Consider the following 20961-nt stretch of genomic DNA (forward strand, 5'->3'; position numbering starts at 1 on the left):
TTAAACGCTCCATGGTTTGTCAGAAATAATCAAATTCATAGGGAAACTGACACTCCAGAAATCAAGCACTTCATATCTCAATCATTTCACAAACAACAACTCAGCTCAAGTTCTTCTGAAAACGCGCTTGTTCGCGAGCTGGTCGACATGCTGGGAGCTTAGCACCGTGTCACCGCTAAGCTCTCCCCCTTTTCCAGGCTGAAACGACCTCATCCGTCGCTACAGTCATAACTTTTGCCACCATACAACAGTACCCAGTCGTGTGTTAACTCAGGTTCGCGAATCAATAGAATCGCCGGGTCCTCGTGCCCAGTAACGGCTGCCCGATCAGCGGGTGCCATATCCCAAATTTAATGCAGTAGCGGTAGCGATCCACAGGGGTCAACTGTGAGGCGGTTTCGGTTTAGTGTATTGGTAAGCCCAGAGGCAGTCCCACATAACTCGGTCCAACTTGTCACTCCAGGGCAAGTCTCCATGACCAGATGTGCGTCATGCATTCCACCGCCTGGTTCTTAGGCCAGAACAAAAAAAAAAAAAAAGACTACTATAGCGGTATTGTGTTGAAACCTTCCGCTAGTCTGTCCTTTATTTAAAAGGTGACTAATAATAGTGATTGATAATTAAACTAATTGTACCGCCACGTGATGATGTGTCTCAGTATGGTTAATTAGAAAAAGAAGGAAACAGAAAAAGGGTTCCGAGACACTAAAACACGGTTCCATGAGAAATAATTTCTAATTAATGAAAATTATGTGTATTTCCTATAAAAAAATGCATGATTCATGAAATGGCTATTTATAATTGAAATTTCGCTACTAAGTGAAGGCGAGTTTGATTCCAAGTAATAAATATCAAAGATAAATTTTATGTATCTATATAATGTATTGTTATTAATATCTATTAATGTATAATTAGTATATATATATATATATATATCTATATATATATATATATATATATAATAAAATATATAATAAAATGCAATAAATATCGATAAAGCTCAACAGCTCTACTTTGAAATTTACCTGCAGTTATCGTATTTGCTGCTTCACTTAAAGTTGGATGGTTTACATTTCTAGCTGGCGATTACCAGCTTTACTCGATGTATCTTGTTAAAAACTACAATAAAGGATGTTAAATAGATAACAATGAGGATGAATTAAGCGTACAAAATCTTCTAATAACTTATCAGAAAAGTGCGTAAAATTAATTTATGTTATGTTAATAAGTTAATAATTTATGTTTAATGCAGTGTTTCTGAATTACTTCCCTAGCTTTTAGAAAGTGGCTAAAATCATTATAATTATCAAACCTGAAAAGAACGGAATAGGTTGCTTCCTGCCGACCTATAAGTTTATTAAATTAGAAACTATTTGTCAAGAGGCTTATTAGAATAATTGAAATAGAAATTGAAACTATATATCGGGGTGTCCTACAAGGCAGTGTACTGTATTCAATATTGTACCTCCTTTATTCTAGCAACATTCGCAGACGATATAGCAATATTAGCATATCATGAGGACCCAACGATCGCATAAAGGAGACCCCAAATACCTTAATAAAATATAAAAATAGCTAGAGCCAATGAAACTAGATCTACCAATGTAACTTTTACCTTACATAAAAGAGCATTCCTTCAGTGTGAATATTGATTATATTGTCTTGTATTTAAACCCATGTCTAACTTGGAAGAAGCACACACAAAAACAACCTGGTTTTAAATTCAATTAAATGTTATCTTTAACTAATAAGTACGGAATTCAATTGGGGTACTTCTAGCAATTCTAATATTTTCATCATTCAGCGGTTCCAAAACAAAGTGTTAAAAGTTGTGCTATAGTTGTTTATATATGTTCCGTACTACATTTCTAATGAAGTGATATAGCGTGACATCCCTCTAGAACCAATAACCAGCACAATTCAAACTGTGGTAACAAGTTCAAAAAAGGGTCCTTTTCGGTGTATAATGTGTATAATTGTATGTCATAAAAGAAAACAGTTGAAAGATCACATGAATTGAATCAACATTGTTATGTTTATATAACTAAATATTTTATAAAACTAGTTGTTGCCAACTCTCCAAGGTTTGGTAGTCATACCCGTGTGCCAAAGAAGCACTAGAACGACCAAGAATATCAACGATGTTCGTAAGTGTGAAAGAGAACATGATGCAGGAATTACTTGTCGTGCAGAAGAATTCGTATCAAACTTTAATTTCGCGCGATTTTGCTTTGGGATACAGGCAGTATAATTACCATATATAGAACAGCTCGAGGCCACATGTAGTTCACCAGGTGGTACCACATTCACAAAAATGACTACTTGATACACTAGACTCTCATCAACAGCAAGCGCTATAGAATCATAGTAATTGATATGAGTACTACGTTCAGCGAGATCATAGGATTTGACCCCGCTAGGTTCTCTCTTGTGATGTTTTCTGAAGTCGCAGGTATATATATCCTATCAAGCTTATAAGCAATAGGTGACCAATAACCTTAAAGTAAACAGAACCCAAACCATTGCTTGAATTCGACCGGAAGTCATTTAAAGTTGAATGAAGTAAATTTAGTTACATATCATATCATGTTTTATGTTTTATTGTATCTAATTTTTATATATTACTTTAGGGTAAATTGATATGGCTCGGTGAATGGAGGTAAAGCGAAATGAAAGTGTGGTTTACATTATGTGACCGTTATTTATTACCAATATATAAAAATGTAGAAAATACAAAATAGATAAAAGGGATGGCAGCGGTGTTACCTAGAGACGAGGCTTGGGCAGTCGATGGTGCCACATCTAAACCAAACGATGGTCGGTTACTGAATGATCGGAAATACCCCACGATGTAAAATTCGGCATGCCTCAAGGTCGCTACATTACTATTTTTGTTAAGGTATATTTGGTTAAATATTGATATAGGTGATGCTAATGCGAAATTATAATAACAAAATTATGATCATATCTAATAAGTTCCTGGTAGAATGCTATAAGGAAACATGTTACGTAAAAACAATGAAATTTAGTTGCGCGCTTGATGCATTTTTGGTATTGTTCCGTCTTCAACACAATACATTTGTTACGATCGCATCGGGGGACTCTTATAGGCCACAAACGATTATTATGTTGTTTGTGGCGTAAATTTTTATTATATACCCGATAAACAATGGCTGCTGACACGTCGAGATTGCTGACCAAAAGACAAACACAATTTATTATGGCGTTGCTCCTTCTTTGATAGCTTATGAATTAATTGTATGAATGCCGTTGACAGTGGCGTTCTGTTCATTTTGATATGCATCATTAATTTTCTTGTCTGATAATAATAAATTATCAATGGTCTCGTTGATATTTTAAATCGTAAAAATCACAGTGAGACATTTCACAAATTCGGTGGAAAAGATATTGCTTCCAAAGTATTATTTCAAGAGATGTTCCAAAATTACTATAATTTTAATACTTTGGATTATAAATATAAATTAATATAAATAAAGTCCTCATATTAAATAAGCAACCCACAAATGTTGAATTATCCACTTAATATATACGAAACCCTTTTAATTCTATTTGTTTTTTTTTCTGGATTAATTAGGGCAGCATCAAACTACATAACCTAATATGTACGTAATACAACAATTACGTTACTGTAATCAAAATAGTACGACGTTAAGACATGAAACTATTAATCTCAAGAGGCTTGAATAATAGTCTGTTAACTCTTGGTTTTTCACCACTGTAATACGTCTTCTTATACAGGATTAGTTTTTGGATAAAGTGAGATTCATCAGTAAAGTAGCTGGTTATTTTGAAGATACATTAAGCCACAACATCTCCGGATTTGGCGCATGCGCATAGTGGCTCCATTTAATTTTAAAACAGTGAATAATCAGAGTTTGGCGCATGTGTATATACCGCTTTATTTACTTATTTTTTATCGTTATTGTTAGATTTAATGTCGAATATATTAAGCAATTAAGTAGGTTCAGAAAGCAAATAAAAATGGTAAAATTTTGGAAATAACACATTTTATTTTAAAATTTATTAAATAAAATGAAATAATAAAAATAATTTGCTTTTATATTTTAATGTATGCCTTTCTATTTTTATAAATACACCATATTTAAATAATTTTACATATTTGAACAATTAACAAGAACTCCAAGAACCATATAAATAAACATAACCATAAAAAAGACCAAAATCGTTTAGATCAAACACAACCAATATAGTTAAAACCAAACGAAAAAGCCACCACCATATATGAAAGCAGTAAAATTTTCTTAAAAATCTCCAAATGTTATCGCTACTATTCTTGATCCACAAATTTCATTAATGAATTGACTACCTCGGACTTTCGATTATCATATTGTACATTTACAAGCCTAAAAGTACTTTAAATCTGAAAGACATCTCAGTGAATACATCATTATATTTACAAAACAATAATTTATTTATCTATACTCTTATATAATAATGCATTGTATTTTCCTTGTCATTAGATCATTAGGGTGTCGTTGTTAGTTTTACATTTTGTTTATTTGATCCAGGTCTACAGGTGTTAGCAACTGTACACTGTTCTTATATCTTAGCAAAATGTTGTCTAACTTCTTCTCTGATTCTCTGAATTTCACATTCTTCGACTTTTACTTTTTAATAAATTGTAGCTACATCTTAGCTATAAAATAAAAATTAAATCATTACTAAAATATATTATGTTTAAAATAAATGTACAATTATTACCAGTTACTATAGTTTTTGCTACTATTCTTGATGGACAAACCTCATTAATGACTTGACTACTTCCAACACAACAAGAATCATTTTCTTCACTGTTCTTGTTATCATTAAATTTTGGCATATATTGATACCTATTCCAGGTCGTTGAAAATGATGTATTATAAATTTGCTAGCTAAAATTCCCACTATAAATAAAATTGATGCTGTTTGAATTTTATAACCTTTAAAAATTTCCATATTTTGAAACCAATGTATGTTAAACCACCAAGAATAACAAAGCAATTTAATTATTATTACTATAGAATTATTGATGTAACACAAAATCTAACTATTCTAGATTTTTTTGTTGTTTTGATCTGATCGACCGTAGCGATCGACTCGAAAAGACCGCCATTAGGGTGTCGTTGTTAATTTTACAATTTGTTTATTTGATCCAGGTCTACAGGTGTTAGCAACTGTACACTGTTCTTACATCTTAGCAAAATGTTGTCTAACTTCTTCTTCTCTGATTCTCTGAATTTCACATTCTTCGACTTTTACTTTTTAATAAATTGTTATAGTAAATTAAAAAAAAAGATATTATGTTTAAAATAAATGTCTAATTATTACCAGTTACTATAGTTTTTGCTACTATTCTTGATGGACAAACCACATTAATGACTTGACCACTTTCAACACAACAAGAATCATTTTCTTCACTGCCATTTGAAAAGGAAGACAATATAGTTTCATATAGTTTATTCTTTTCTATGGTTTATTATGTGCAGGAGAATGTGGATGCGCCGGAGATGTTGTAGAACAATGTATTCTGTTATTTTGGAATACTTTGGAAATCATGTGTAAAATACAAAGTGTAAATTACAAAATACAGTCTAATGTTACGTTATGAAAATAGAAAAGTACTAATTCAGACAAGGCTATTAATTAATAAATGAAGAATTTCCTTTCATAACCACTAGATTTTTAGATGTACTAGCAGACAACAGACAATTCCTGTTAGGAAATGAACGAAACCTACTAAAGAACACAATGTTTCTACAGATCCCGATGAACACAAATTTGTGTTTATTTAATGTGTTGATAAGTTTAAAAAACTTATCAATTCTTCTTTCTAAGTTATATTTTGGTAGTGATGCAATAACAGTAAAATACTTAATTTTAAAATTACCTCAATCTAAAGCTGTAACAATTGGTATCAATACATTAATAAATTCCTCCAAGTATTCTAATTATATGGGCGAGGCCAACTTATCAAATAAGACATTTAATTTTTATTAACTTCTCATAAGTTGCGCTCTAGAATTATAAAGAGAGAATTATCTCGTAAGACAGGGATAGTTTAACTGTTGTCTTTTAAAAGACAGTCTTTTATGATTTCAGCCCATTTGAGCTGAATGATAAATGTACTGATATTATAACGTATTTTGAAGCCAAATGTATTTGAATTACTAGCTACAGAATATCTGAGCTTCAGTTATTTGAAATAACTATTAGTTAGTTAAATTTTTAAGAAGTAATAGAATTACAAATTCCAAATATGTATTTGTATTTTAGGGACAAGTTATCAACCCAACCCTGAATATGGCATAGCTGACAACATCTATTATTAAACCCTCAAGGCTATAATTCATAGCCTTAGTCCTAAGTAATACTAACGACTGAAATACCTGATATTAACATTATGTTTTTCTTTATTCAACACTTATTAAATTTGGTATCTCATCGGATTTGTATCTATTATGAAACAAAAAAGCGATAATTTAATCAATGGTCTTTCAATTTTTTTCATTCTTCATGATAATTTTTCTTCTCCGGATTATACTCATAATAAATCGATATTGTAAACAGTACCAATCCTATTCGGCCATTACAGAATAAAAACATAACATAATTTATGGGTTTAAAGTAATATAAGAAGACTTTAAAGGCCTATTTGTTTTCTCTCTGTTTAAAAGTTCTTGTGTATAATAAATCTCGCTATGTTTTGCTTATTTGGCTACTTTACTATCAGGAAGGCATGCTCGAGCACGCTACTGAAATTTTATACCTGTGTTTAGACAGGAAGTGCTTATGACCGGGATTTAGTCGTGAATATCGATAAGAGATATTTCACATGTTTTAAGTCGCATTTTTTAACTGTCCATAATAGTATATTATTAAAACACTTGTAGGAAGTGCATCTTTGTTTTCATAGTTATTGCTATATTTACGTTAATTAATGATTAGTTTAATTAGTTTTCAAGAAATTACTGATTACTAATGTTTACGTTTCTTAATGATTATAGTGTAGTAATAGGTCCTGTTGTTAGATAGGTAATGTAACGAACGACGGGAAAGAAAATTAAAAATTAGCCGGAAAATGTAATCCATGAGATCTACTAACATGTATTTAAATATTTGTATAACTCATTTAAAGCTGTATTTAAGTAAGGTAGTTTTAAAAGATCGAATAGTTTTTAATTTAAATAATTATAATGTGTTAAGTGTATTCTGATGATTTTTTAACTTTAAAATGGCATTTATTGAGAAACATTTGTAGAATAATTAAAGGATTTCGTTTTACCGTGTCGAAAAGACGATATTGGTTTGGCAGCCATCCAGTCATTATTTTTAATAAATAAATATACACAAATTTGATAAATAATTGATTTAATATTGAAACTATATATAAGGAGGGAAATAAACATTGAAAAATATTTGAAATAACACATTTTATTTAAAAATTATTGAATATAATGAAATAATAATAATAATATCCGAACATGATAGTCTCCAATTATGATCAACTATGATCCCTACCGCAATTTTTGCTACTATTCTTGATCCACAAATCCCATTAATGAATTTATTACTTCGAGCTTTCGATTGACATGACTAAAACGAATGTATGATCGTACTTTTAAGCTGAAAGAAATCTCAGTCACTATATCATTATTTTTACAGAACAATAATTTATTTACCTATACTATTACGTTGATTAGTTAAGTTGTCGTTGATTGTTTTATATTTTGTTAATTTGATCCAGATCTGCTTTTGTTGGCAAATTTAATTATTTCATAGTATCACTGTCCACTGTTCTTGCATCTTAGCCAAATCCTGTCTAATTTCTTCTTCTCTGATTCTCTGAATTTCACATTGTTCGACTTTCACTCTCAAGAAATTCTAGCTACAGCTCACCTATAATTTAAAAATTAAATCATTACAAAAATATATCATTTAAAAATGACATACATGTCTAATTATTTCCAGTTACTACAACTGTTGCTACTATTTTTGATGGACAAACCTCATTAATGAGTTGACTACTTCCAACACAACAAGAATCACTTCTTCTCTGTTCTTAGTATCATTAAATGTTGGCATATGTTGATACCTATTCGATGTCGTTGCAAATTGATGCTGTTTGGATTTTATAACTTCGAAACATTCTGCACTTACAAGGGTCTTCCATATTTTAAAACCAACGTTAAACCACTAAGAATGACACAACAATTTAATTATTATTCCTATAAAATTATTTTTATAACACAAAATCTAAAAATTCTAGAAATATTTCAATAATATTGTTTTATTATTTTAATATTCTATATTTTTTATTGTTTTTCCTTTATCGAATGTATAGATCGACTTGAAAAGAATGTACCGCCATTAGAAAGGGAAGACAATGAAGTTTATTCTTTTTTATGGCTTTCTATACAGGATAATGAGCATGCGCCAAATCGGGAAATATTTGTTAAGTAATGTATCCTAACAATGCGTCGTTCACTTTGTTCACTTGATGTTGGTAGATATTTACAGTAACAGTTTTGTTCTGTAGAACTTTAGACTTATTCCATCAAGATTTTATGGCCATTAATATTTCGCCCCGGTGTTGATGTAGATGGTGCTCTTGGATCCATCCATGATTTTTTGCCAAGGACTGTTGCGCGGGTGTGATAGATACATTTTCTCATTACAACTTACTATTTGCCCCAGAAAACTTTTCATAAAGTTTAAATCATTAAAGTCAAAACCAACAATTGCGATATGACGAAACAGCATCACCATAAGTTTCTAAAGTGTTGGACTTCAGCTTCAGATTTCTTCCAGTCAAGCGACAGTAGTAATGAGTATCGAAAATATAATTTTGAGTGTTCCATGATTAACATCTATATACACTGAATAGCGCAGTAGTACTGTTATTGTATTTGGAGAAATGTCAAAATAATCGTATTGAATACTTAGGTTTATGGTATGTATATTATTACTTCTCATTTTAGCCAATAGGTATCGCTGATCAAAATGCATTCAATAAGTTAATATATTTGAAATATAATCCGTTACAGCCATTAATCTTCACTGCAAGTTTGTTAGGCGCTCAGGGTTTTAAGCTGTGATTTGTTTTGTTTTATGTTTTATTTTTTGCATTTGGCTTTTGTCGTCCATATCAATAAGTTGATGCTCGTGTATCATCTCAGCTTGGCTATGTCTGACCCCATTTCTGGTATATTATATCCTAATAACTTCGGCTTTTCTTCTTAGTTACATATATTTTTCTATATTGTTCTGCGTGATTCTTATCTTTCACGCGGATGGCAGAGCTAAAGTAAGCTCTAAATGTAGCATAACCTTAATATTGTGACAAATTGCTTTTATAAATATTTGTTCTGATTATATTTTTAAAGATTAACTCTTTTGAGGATTTCGAACCATTTAATTCTCTGTTCTTATATTTAGTTTAGTTAATTATATTCAAGCAGTTATTGTGTTAATTTGAGAAATATGTAAGTGTATTTCTCATAATTATGGAGTTTCCTTTAATTTTCTCAATATTGGAGCCAATGATTTGGAAGCAATTATAATTATTTGTTTTGTTATACTCCCATATTTGATTAAATTCCAAAGGCTTTATAGACAGCTAGAAGTTTGGTCTTAGTAGCCCGCTTATCCATCAGTAGTCAGCTTATACATGTTTTCGTATTGTATTTTTTTTATTTTATTTTTTAGCTTAATATTAACTTTTCTATTTCTTTTCTATTAAATCTTTCTAACCATTTAAGTCCAAAATATTTGGTTATGTGCTCTGTTCAGTGGAATATTTTTTCCTCGTTGTCTCTTTTATATATTTTGTTTATTGTGTCTTTATTGGTATTGACAGCTGTATGTTGGAAACACTACCTGAAGCAAATATCGTTTACATTAATATTTTATTACCAGATGCAGATAATTTACCTGTAATTGGTATTATACTTATAATATTATAATATCTATATCTTATAGTATCTATTATTCTTATACACGTATTATAATTAATCGAGATATTTTGAGTTCTTTCTTTGCTTATACAAGCGCAATTTGTTTATATAATTTTAAAATAATATACCAATTAGAATCTATTTCTGGGCTTCTATTGTTTGTGGGACCTTGATTTTCAATATCTTTTTATTAACTTTAATATAGATATTATAATATTTGTACATAGTGTTATTTATTTCATTGTCGCAATATGGTGTTATATCATTTTATTTATTATTTCAGGTATTTTAAGCTCCATTCCTTGGATTTCAGATATATCTGATACCTGGTGAGTAATAAGATTTCAAATAAATTTAGAATATTAATAATATTTATATCATTTTTCTATCAAAATTCAACGTATTTTTTAAATCTACAATTATGCTTTATTAAATAATAGCTTATTAATTAATTAACGTATATAAGACCTATAATTTACATACCTATGAATAGTAAAATTTTTATATTATATCCATTTTTAATTGCATATAATATTCAGGAAATAAACTGGCCAATTTCAATTATCTCCTTAAATAGTTAATAATCCTTAAGTTAGTTAAGGATCGTTTGTTATCTATTAATGCATTATTTAATTTTTTTTTAAAGATTTTATGTGGTACTTAAAAAATCAATAGTCTCATAACAATGATGCTGTTGCAAGAACTCTCAAAACGTTAAAATAAGGGATTGAGGAAAGCTTCGGCATTAATTTGAGTAGCATTTTTAAATTATTGCATGATTATTTGTTCTATATAACTGCGATAAAGGTTTTTTTCAACTGAATTTATGTATAACAACTTGATAACGAAAGAAAGAATGTTCTATGCTAAATAAAAAATTTTAATTTTACGTATGTATATCGTTGTATAACAGCAAGCATATTGGAGACTTATCTTACAATGAGTCTCCAATATGTTTACTGTTCAGTTAGTGATGTGTGGTATTTGAGTTCTACATTATTAGGATCTGAACTTTTTCACGAAAATATTTTTTGTCTGAAATTACTTAAGTATTTTAAGACCAGAAACATCTTTTAAAGACATTTTTTCATCAAAAAGGTCTTAGCGCAAAAGACCTTTGCAGATCAGTATGTTCTGACTGGACATTTACAGGATAAGTATTTCTTTTTATCAAACTCAATGTCCTGATCTAATTTTAAATGCACACTTAGAGCAGTCTATAGTGTTGATATTAAGCTTCTCTTTCCAATGTTTGAGCGTGAATTTCAAAATTAACATCTATTAAGCAGCTTTTGCGTGTATTTGTATAACGTACCACTGGATCTATAATATGAACCAACTTTTGCATAATAAATTTCTCGGTCGATGACACAATTATATCAAAATAATATTCGACCTAAGAACTTTTGTAGCGAAGCTACAGAACCGTTATTTTTACATTTCAAACCATTATTACAGTTTCATCATAGAAATACTCATCTTCAAATCATCAGTCTTTTCCTTGGTTTGTAGTTTCAGCTAACACGATTCGAGTAAATGTTGGAAGATATTTCAATCACTGTACAATAATAGCCACTTTGTTACAATTACTTTGATCGTTTTTTGGCGTTTCTTTTTAACCATTTTAACGTTTTCATCACTATAATTTTGTACAAGGATTGTCAAAGCCTCTTCAACAACTTTTTCATCAAAAAAAAAAAACAGTTTTCACCAAGCAGTGAAAGAGATGCATTAGATTTCTTTTCGTAATTTCGTAAGATGTTTTGACTATGGACTCCAGCTAGTCGTGCCTTTTAACGAAAGTATTCTGCTAGTTGAAGGGATCTCTTTTCTTTTCTTTAAAACATCTTCTCTGATAGCATCACCAACATCTTTTTCAAAATGTGTATGATTTTGCTTATAATGTCTTGTAACCTGTGTGGGTTTTTTCAAGATCCCAAACCACGAAATAGAACCACGGATATAGAATGCTAGAACTAAGGGGAGGAAGAGAGAGAGATTAACATAAACACAGTAACCTAAACTAATAACTATTATGCGACTCCTAAAAATATTTTTCTGTCATAATATAACTCTTAAAAAGTCAATAGTTTAGACCGATATAGATGGACTGTAAAACCATCAGTCTATATCTATTATTTATTTTTCGATGTCTCTTTTGCTAACTAGCTAATAAAATAACCTAGTATAATAATCAATATCCTATCATAAAATTTTCTTATGTAACTAACTAAACTTTCAATATGTCCCAGCTAGAAAATGTCCTAGCATAAAAATCTTATAAACAAACGGTGTTATCAGTCCACAAATAAGAAAAGAAATAGTTTTACTTCTACTATATCTTTACTGATCGGATTCTAACCACAAGGAACTTTCCTTCAATCACCACTGTTATCCTTTCAGGAGATTATCACTAATCGGCAGATGCCCAGTCGACGCAACGTCTTAACCGAAAATCAACCAAACGCACATCGATGTACCTCTGCGGATCTGATGGTCCGAATTTTTTGATACCATTCCCCAAATTCCCACATGTGTATGTCTTCATCTTTCTGGCCTGGTTTTGCGGGCCCGCTAGCATAGGTTTAAGTATCCTTGGTCTAGATCCCACTATTTCACTGTATAATATTATTCGTTTTATTTTTATATACATCGTTTCTTGCTCGCAACTTCATGGTTAAGACTCAACATTTGGCATACATGGGAACCAATGTCATCTTGCTATCTGTTTAATATATCCGTTATAATGTATCTGTTTTTCTTTAGACTTAGCTTATTCTAAATATTAATACATCAAATCAAGAAAAACAATGATTTCCGCTTTTAGTCCCGTATTTATTCGAATTCTAAGTCTGAGCCTAAAGTCTACTAATCGCAGTTAACACGACCAAAATAAATACATTATGTGATACGATTTGCAAATCACGTTCTCTATCCAGGAAATTCATCATTGCGTATTCTATTCACTGCGATAACGTTCATTTCCAATTTCAAATTAGTAAAAACATAAATCATTTAGGATTCTTAAATGTGAATTTTTGATTCCTTGCAATAAATACTTTTGCATTAAATTAATAACTATTTTTGTTATGGTTGTGGTGATTAATTATAATATATTTGATAGCGGCTTCTTATAAATATATACAAAAAAAGTATTCTATAAATATAGATGCAGTTATTGCGTTTATTAATAATCGATTTTTAACTGGGAATATTATAAATTAAAAGTTTGTGTATGTCGTCATGTTTCATATAAGTTAGTTTTTAAGTTTATATAATAATTGTAATAATTCAAGCTTTTAATCCATTATTTTTCTGTAATAATAGCTGTACATTCTCCTGATGAAAGATAATATTTCTGTTTTTCAAATGATTGCGTTCAATAATGATGTACAACATTTTCCAGCTGTTTTTTCATTTTTCATGACTGGCTGGGCGGTATAGAGAATACTGTCCATTCATTCCTATTTTAACATAGGCGAAACCCTTCACTTATCACATCTCTACCTACAACTAATCTAAACGTACCGTTTTTTTTTCAGTCGCACTATATAACACCATCCTCCTTAACAAACAACGTGTATGTGGTCGTGATCCCGCCTGGATCGCTTACGGTTGTAATAAAATTATTTGTGAGTATCGACTGTCAGTTTGCGTTTGATGATTTTCTGAATTGCACTGTCGTCCCAAATTTCGATGATAGCCTATGCTTCCCCGGTTTTGGTGTTCCGAAATTCCAATGCTCCACCCTCAATCGACTGAGCTAATGTAATCTGCCTTTGGTAGCCATTGATTCAATTTAAATTTTCAATACTTTTTGATGGTCATCTTTGGAGACCTTACAGCTTAAACTGCGTTACTATTACACAGTCTTTACTAAACTGTGTAAATCAATGCTTCGAGTAACTGCGGAACGATTGTTAATTTTGAACCTGTTTTCTATTCTCGGTAAATAAGTAAATTGATTCCGGTTAATTGACTGTGCCAGTTATAAAATGTTTAATTTACTTGTAAACTATTTTATTTTAACGGATGGAAGTGGTGATTTGATTCAAAAACTATACAGATAATATAGTCGGTCCAATGCTATTTTAACATATACAAAACAGTTAATTTTAAAATCTTCGCCAATTATATCTTACATCTAGACCAAATACACTATTTTTTCCGAACATCCTGATTGAGCCTTATTATAACAGGTAATAAATTATGTCTATGATTCATTCATAATTATGTAATGATGATGAAATTCATTAGAATTGCAATAAAAAAAAAGTTTAAATTTACCTAATTGTAAACAGCTGCAAACCAAGTAATGCATGTACCATAAACCATGAACTTCATCTAACTTCTCATTGACCTCTTCCTGTGTTAAGCCTGTTAATTCTGCTTTATTACCCCCCGAGACTCACTCTTTTTCATTTTTCTAAATAACTGAAATTTTCTTGCTTCAAAAATGATATCATGTGTTGGATATAATTGAGGCTGTTAGTGCTTAATAAAAAACAAACTATTTTCAATGCTTTAAGTATAATCTTTTATCAAATAATAGAATATAATAAAATTGATCAAGTTCTTTTTTATTTGTTATAGGAAATGTATAATTGTCTTCTTTTTCGATTTACTGTTCATATTAATTCACTTTATATAATTCAATTTTGTGTTAATACATTTAGTTTAAGATCAGGTAATATCAATTAATCAGATCTTTTTTGTTTATAATTTTACTGCTACATAATTGTTTTCGTGTAAATTAATACGAATCGCGTTTATTTCTATGCTTTAAGGCATTACCATGGTTCTTATGTATTTTCTTGCTCATTAGTGGCTCATATAAGAGCAGAACAGCTAAAACGACTGATTTTAATACTTCCTCGTACGTACAATCGACGCCAAGTTTGTTATGGACTTACTGTGTCCAGTATTGAAATTGAATTATAGATAATTTAAGAAACGTGAATCATATTTATTTATTTTTTATGTATTATTGATAGTCCTTACCGACTCACTTACAATTTATCTCTACAGCGACTTAAACTAGGCTTATCTAGGAAAATCTATTGACCTTTTCAGTATTTTTACCATTTAGTGCATTTCACTACACAACTACACAAGATCACACTGTTAGGTTATCTGGAGTCTGCGCCCTAGTTCAGTGTTATTCAAGTGTTGCAGCAAATCGATGTTATCACGGAAGTGGATTATTTCCTCATGTTTTGTTGCGAATCTCTTTATTTCCTCTATGACACTTGAAATCGGAAGGTCTCGCTGTAAGTAAATCATTCATTAAAGTCAATTCATTTAAGAAAATTAATAAATAATTAAATTAATCATTCAATTCATTTAAGAAACCGTCTTCTTTCATTATGTATTCGATTCTGATTATTAATTTAAAATAAATATTTAAGTCATTGTCGCGTGATTTTTGTCACCACTTCTTTAACGACATCAAGCCGACATTATTTTAAGATGCCGTGTAGCTTCTATATATTTTGGCTGTGAATAGGTTTTATTCCGTTTTGCTAAAAAATTACGGTCATCAAACGAAGATAACATCTTCTGCAAGTTGCTGTTCAAATTCGAGATGATTATTTTAGTTCACAGCAACTTCGGTCTACCTTTAGAGGATTTACATACTGAACTGCAATGCTTGTTCCAGGAAACCACAGTCTAGGGGGTTTCTCAAACCAAGGTTGTTTCGTAATTTTAGTTAGGAGACTTTGAATACCTTCAGTGCATCTTTTATATCAATCACTTAACTATATCAAGCAATGCTAAGTAACTGTGGAGCGATTGCCAATTCAACCAATGCAGCCTGGCTTCTTTCCACGATAATATCTTTATTTACTTAATAAGTAAGTTGATAAACTGGATTCAAAACATCCTAATGATCTCCATCAGAATCCTATCAACTACACCAGTTATGAAATGTGTAGGGTGTAAAAACAAAAACTACGATTCCAAAACTATTTTATTTTGCGGAAAAAAGTGGGGACTCATTGGACCGACATCACGCTTATTACTGCTGTATTACAGACGATACTACCTGTTCAACCCTATTATAATGTTAACTAAACTCTTATGTATACACCTCGTTCATCACATCTCAGGTTGTTTGTTTTTTTGAACAAGGGTCTGCAACAATCAGTAGAGCGATATTGCATATAAGTTATAAAATGAGAAAGGGTTCTAAACACAGAAATACTATTAATTTACTTTACATTTATTTAGTTTTTAGTTAACGGAAAAAAGATGAATCTGTTTGAACTATGATATTAAGCGACACTGACGGTAAAAATAGGTAAAAATTATCCCGACCTCTATTTTTCGATATTTCACTTGTAATACCATTCCAAACAGATCCTCATATGACAGTGAAGTCCGTAGTCAGTAAAGTACTAGTCGTATAATGTAACATATATTAATAATAATGGTCGATATATTTTGATTAATATTGATTTTTTTTATTATTTAATTAATACATTGTTACTAGTCGTTTCCGTCTAACCTACAATTTGTCTTTATGCTAACTTAAATCTAGGTATATACCTAGGAGGACCCATCGGCCCTAACTCAGTCTCTGGTGAACTAATGTTTATACATGTCACTGCTGAATTTTTTAAAATATGCACCTCACTACACAATACTACACAAGATCAGATGGTTTGATTCTTTTGAGTCTGTGCCTGTTCTGGTGGTATCCAATAGTTGTAATATTTCAATATCCGTGTGAGAATGGAGTCTTTCCTCATGACCCTTTGCAATTCTCTTGATTTCTTGACTGACTGTGGGTATCTGAAGGTATCGATGTAGGTAATCAGTCCTATAGTATTTGGGTGCACCCACAATATCTCTCAGGACTTTGTTCTGAAAAAAATGTATTTTATTAATGTTACTCTTTGCAGAACATCCCCACAGTTGAACTCCGTATGTCCATATAGGTTTCAGTAATTGCTTATATAATAGCAATTTATTATGTACTGATAATTGTGATTTTCTTCCAATTAGCCAGTACATTTTCCGTAATATTATGATGGTGCAAAATAGAAATGTGAAATAATTTGAAGACATTGGTTCAAAAACAAGTTCAATAATCGAAAATTTCAATTGTCATTCTATTACTTATTCTCGATTATATAGATTATTGAAATATAATGATTTGTAATATACATCACAATATAAATATATTCCACGGTCTTTCAAACAGAAAATAATCTATAAAGTATCTGAATAATCTCCAATTCCGCGAACAGTATGACTGACGCATAAATTGCGAAACTATATAGGTTCGCGGTTAATCATTGGAATGAACGATACACTGATGATGATGGTATTCATAAAATGTATTTAAATTTTTTCTATAAGGCATCAGCCAAGAAATGTTTATGACCTTATGCTAATTTCGAAATATTTGTAAGCGTGTTGAAATATTTATAAGCACGATTATCGATAATTAATATTAATAACAATCCATATTTAATTGGCGCTGTGAGGTACGGATTTGGACAATTTATTAATGCAACACCTAATATATATAGATGACATGTATTAAAATTCAGTAAATGATTATAGCACGTTATATTATGTTATATATTGTAAAAATAATTCGAAATATCTTATGATTTAAGTTAAAAAGATAAGTTAATGTTTTCTTAATTGCTCACTGCATCAGCACTGTTGCACTGTTGCAATATTTAAAGTTTGCAATTAAGTTATAAAATCATTTTATTACTCCTAGAACATAGGACTAGCACATAAAAGCCTTTATTATTTTTATGAGGTTAAAGGGCTAAGAGAATTTACAGAAAATATATTTATTTTTTACTTCTAAATTTAAACTAGGAATCTTATATATTGTATATTAATCAGAGTACCCAATACAAGGTACGATATCAATACAAGATGGGAGCCAAATAGTTTTAGTAATTTTTTATCAGTCTATGAAATTTCTCATATAAATCTACTCGTTTCTTTATGAAACTTAAAATCTTCCGGATCCATTTCTTTTTGGCTATTGTTAATTTGTATTTTTGAACCCCAAATGAAAAGCTTATTTGATGATTGCTATGAATAATTCATGAAATAATGTACTTCTAAACATTATTGTACTTAAGTTTAAGTCCATATTATGCTTATCTAATACGTGTTTCTTTAATGTAATTTTATATATAAACTTCGTTTTATGATAGGCCTTTTCGTTAATCAGAATGAAGTTCATTCCGTTCAGTTGCGAATGTTCAGTCATATATTTTACATTAAAAGTGAGCCAGAGAATCAGTAAATATTAAACAATAAAAACAACGAAACGAGATAAAATAGCGAAAACGCTGTATTCTATATAAAGCTAAATGAAAACATTCGTAGAAGTCGTCAATTGTTTTAAAATGACTCAGTGGGGTAATTCTTTATTAAAACTTTATTAGTCATTTAATAGACATTTTATATTATTTTTTGCCAAAGCAATAAAAATATGTTGTTTGTGAATAAAACAACAACAGCCATGATGGACTCATACTGTTACTTAGCACTGTTTTGTTTAGATTTTTATTTTCGTTTTATATTTTTTCTTAGTTCTTATACGAATTTTTATGTTTTATTTCTTTTGAGAGTTCAGTTCCAACCTTCGTAGGGTGAAGACGTATTTTCAATACGGTCCAAGCTATAAAAAGATACCTTTCTTTAAAAAAATCCAGTATTTTATTACGGTTATTTAATTGAGTGTTAAAAACGCATAACAGATGCGGCTATCCGTCTCTCAATGGACCTAAAGTGTAGTGAATACGTGTTTACGTGACCAGACAAAAGGTCTGCATCTCATTTTTATTAGTGTTTAAAATAATTTCATCTTATTTTACAACAGTCCTTTTGAAATTCATTTATAGTATTTATAGTAAAAAACTAGTGCTAAAATAACGTAAGTGAAAAATGAAGTGCGTGAAATAAACAATGTATTTATTTTATTTTTTTTATCCTCTGGAAGTAAATTAAATAAAATATTAAAAATTAAAAAATGGCAAACAATAGCGATTCAACCAAATCACCTGCACACTTTGATATAAGATTAGAACAAACAGCAATAACGCAAACTCCACCATCAGAATGGACTACAGTCGTTAACAAAAAACGATTGAGAAGTCCAGAAGAAGAAATCGCGAGGAAACAAACAAGAATCAGTGACTATTGGTTGCAGAAACCGATAGAGACAAAAAACAGTTTTAGCAACCTGTCGGAAGAAATTGAAGAGAACATACAACCAAGCCCTGAAAAAGTTGTTCCCAAACCACCACCAATAACAGTCTATAAGGTAGGAATAATAAAAAACATCCATGATTTATTAAAAACCATTACTACGAACTACACAATTAAAACAGTGAGCTATGAAACAATTAAAATCCAATTGTTCGAAGCGGATCACTTTAAAGTTCTTATAAAAGAATTAGATGAAAGAAACACCCAATACCATACATTCAGGCCAAAATCCGAGAGAACATTTAAATTCGTATTAAAAGGATTACATCACGGGACGGACTTTAACACCATCAAGGTAGCACTAGCTGAAAAAGGCCACGAGGTCGTAAATATTCACAATATACGACATCACACGACAAAAAAACCTCTGCCTATGTTTTATATAGACATAAAACCTAATGGAAACAATAAGGCGGTGTATGAAATCACCAAATTGGAAAATAATATTATTAAATGCGAACCACCACATATAAAAAGAATTATACCACAATGCACAAGGTGTCAAGCGCACGGGCACACAAAGACTTACTGTCGCAAATCATATAGATGCGTAAAATGTGCAGGAGAACATAAGACAGGAGATTGTACTCGTAAAGTTCGCGATGAAAAAGTGAAATGTGTCAACTGTAACGGAAATCATCCAGCGAACTACAAGGGTTGCGCAGTTCACAAGCAACTACAGCAGAAACTCTATCCTGCCTTAAGGGAAAAAAGGCATCAACAAAAACAATCCACTACTACCAATCTACCACTACCCAACAGAACAAGTCAACCAGACATAACTTATGCCCAAATAGTTGAAAATTGTTCAGCACAAAAACGAGAGACAATATCTCAACCTACTGAAACTAGCAACATCTCAAGATTAGAAAATATGATGGCCAAACTAATGGATCAAATGAGTACGATGCTTGGTCTACTCACAACCGTCGTAAGCAAACTTGCCTAATGCCTGAAACCAATAGCTACAAAATCGCCGTCTGGAATGCCAATGGGCTCCAACAACATGCCAGGGAACTAAAAATGTTCGTAATTGAACAAAATATTGACGTTATGATGGTTTCCGAAACACACTTTACGGACAAAAATTATTTGAAAGTTCCTAAATATAAGCTTTATCATACAAATCACCCTGATAATAAAGCACATGGAGGTACAGCCATAATAATTCGAGATGATATAAAGCATTTCGAAAAAGAAAAATTCCGCAAAGACTACCTGCAAGCCACCAGTATAACCATAGAGGAAGCCCATGGACCATTAACAATTTCTGCGATTTATTGCCCACCCAAACATAACAACAAGGCAGAACAATTTCAAGAATTCTTCCGTACGCTAGGTAATAGATTTATAGCAGGAGGAGATTATAATGCAAAACATTTAATGTGGGGTTCAAGAATAATAACCTCAAAAGGTAGAGAACTGCTCAAAGCCATAAGGATAGATAACTTACAACATATCTCTACTGGTGAACCAACATATTGGCCTTCAGACAGAAATAAAAAACCAGATACAATAGATTTCTGTATTACAAAAAATATTGATCCAAAAAAGTGTCAAGCAGAATCATGTTTCGACCTGTCTTCTGATCATTCACCAATAATAGTAACAATTTCTTCAAAAATTACCATCAAAGATAAACCCCCTTCTCTGTGCAATAATAGAACTAACTGGCCCTCATTTAGAGAAAACTTAGACCAAAATATCTCTCTAAACTTACCGTTACAAACTGAAATGG

At 30.8% G+C, this 20961-nt stretch overlaps 1 protein-coding gene across 4 annotated transcripts in view; it reads left to right on the forward strand.

The window, feature by feature from the left end:
- Akap200 (A kinase anchor protein 200) overlaps nt 1–20961 on the forward strand; it is a 272973-nt gene that overhangs the window by 76423 nt on the left and 175589 nt on the right. For 2 of the 4 annotated variants that reach the window (XM_076393930.1, XM_076393927.1), the window contains one exon: nt 10258–10303. The exons of the other annotated variants lie outside the window; for them this stretch is intronic. The gene's annotated coding sequence lies outside the window, so the exon portion shown is untranslated. The remainder of the gene's footprint in view (nt 1–10257; nt 10304–20961) is intronic. 4 annotated transcript variants of the gene reach the window in all.

Source organism: Rhynchophorus ferrugineus, unplaced genomic scaffold (assembly GCF_030347505.1).
Source record: "Rhynchophorus ferrugineus isolate W39M unplaced genomic scaffold, kcgeb_rfMv2 rfM2, whole genome shotgun sequence".
NCBI lineage: Eukaryota > Metazoa > Arthropoda > Insecta > Coleoptera > Curculionidae > Rhynchophorus > Rhynchophorus ferrugineus.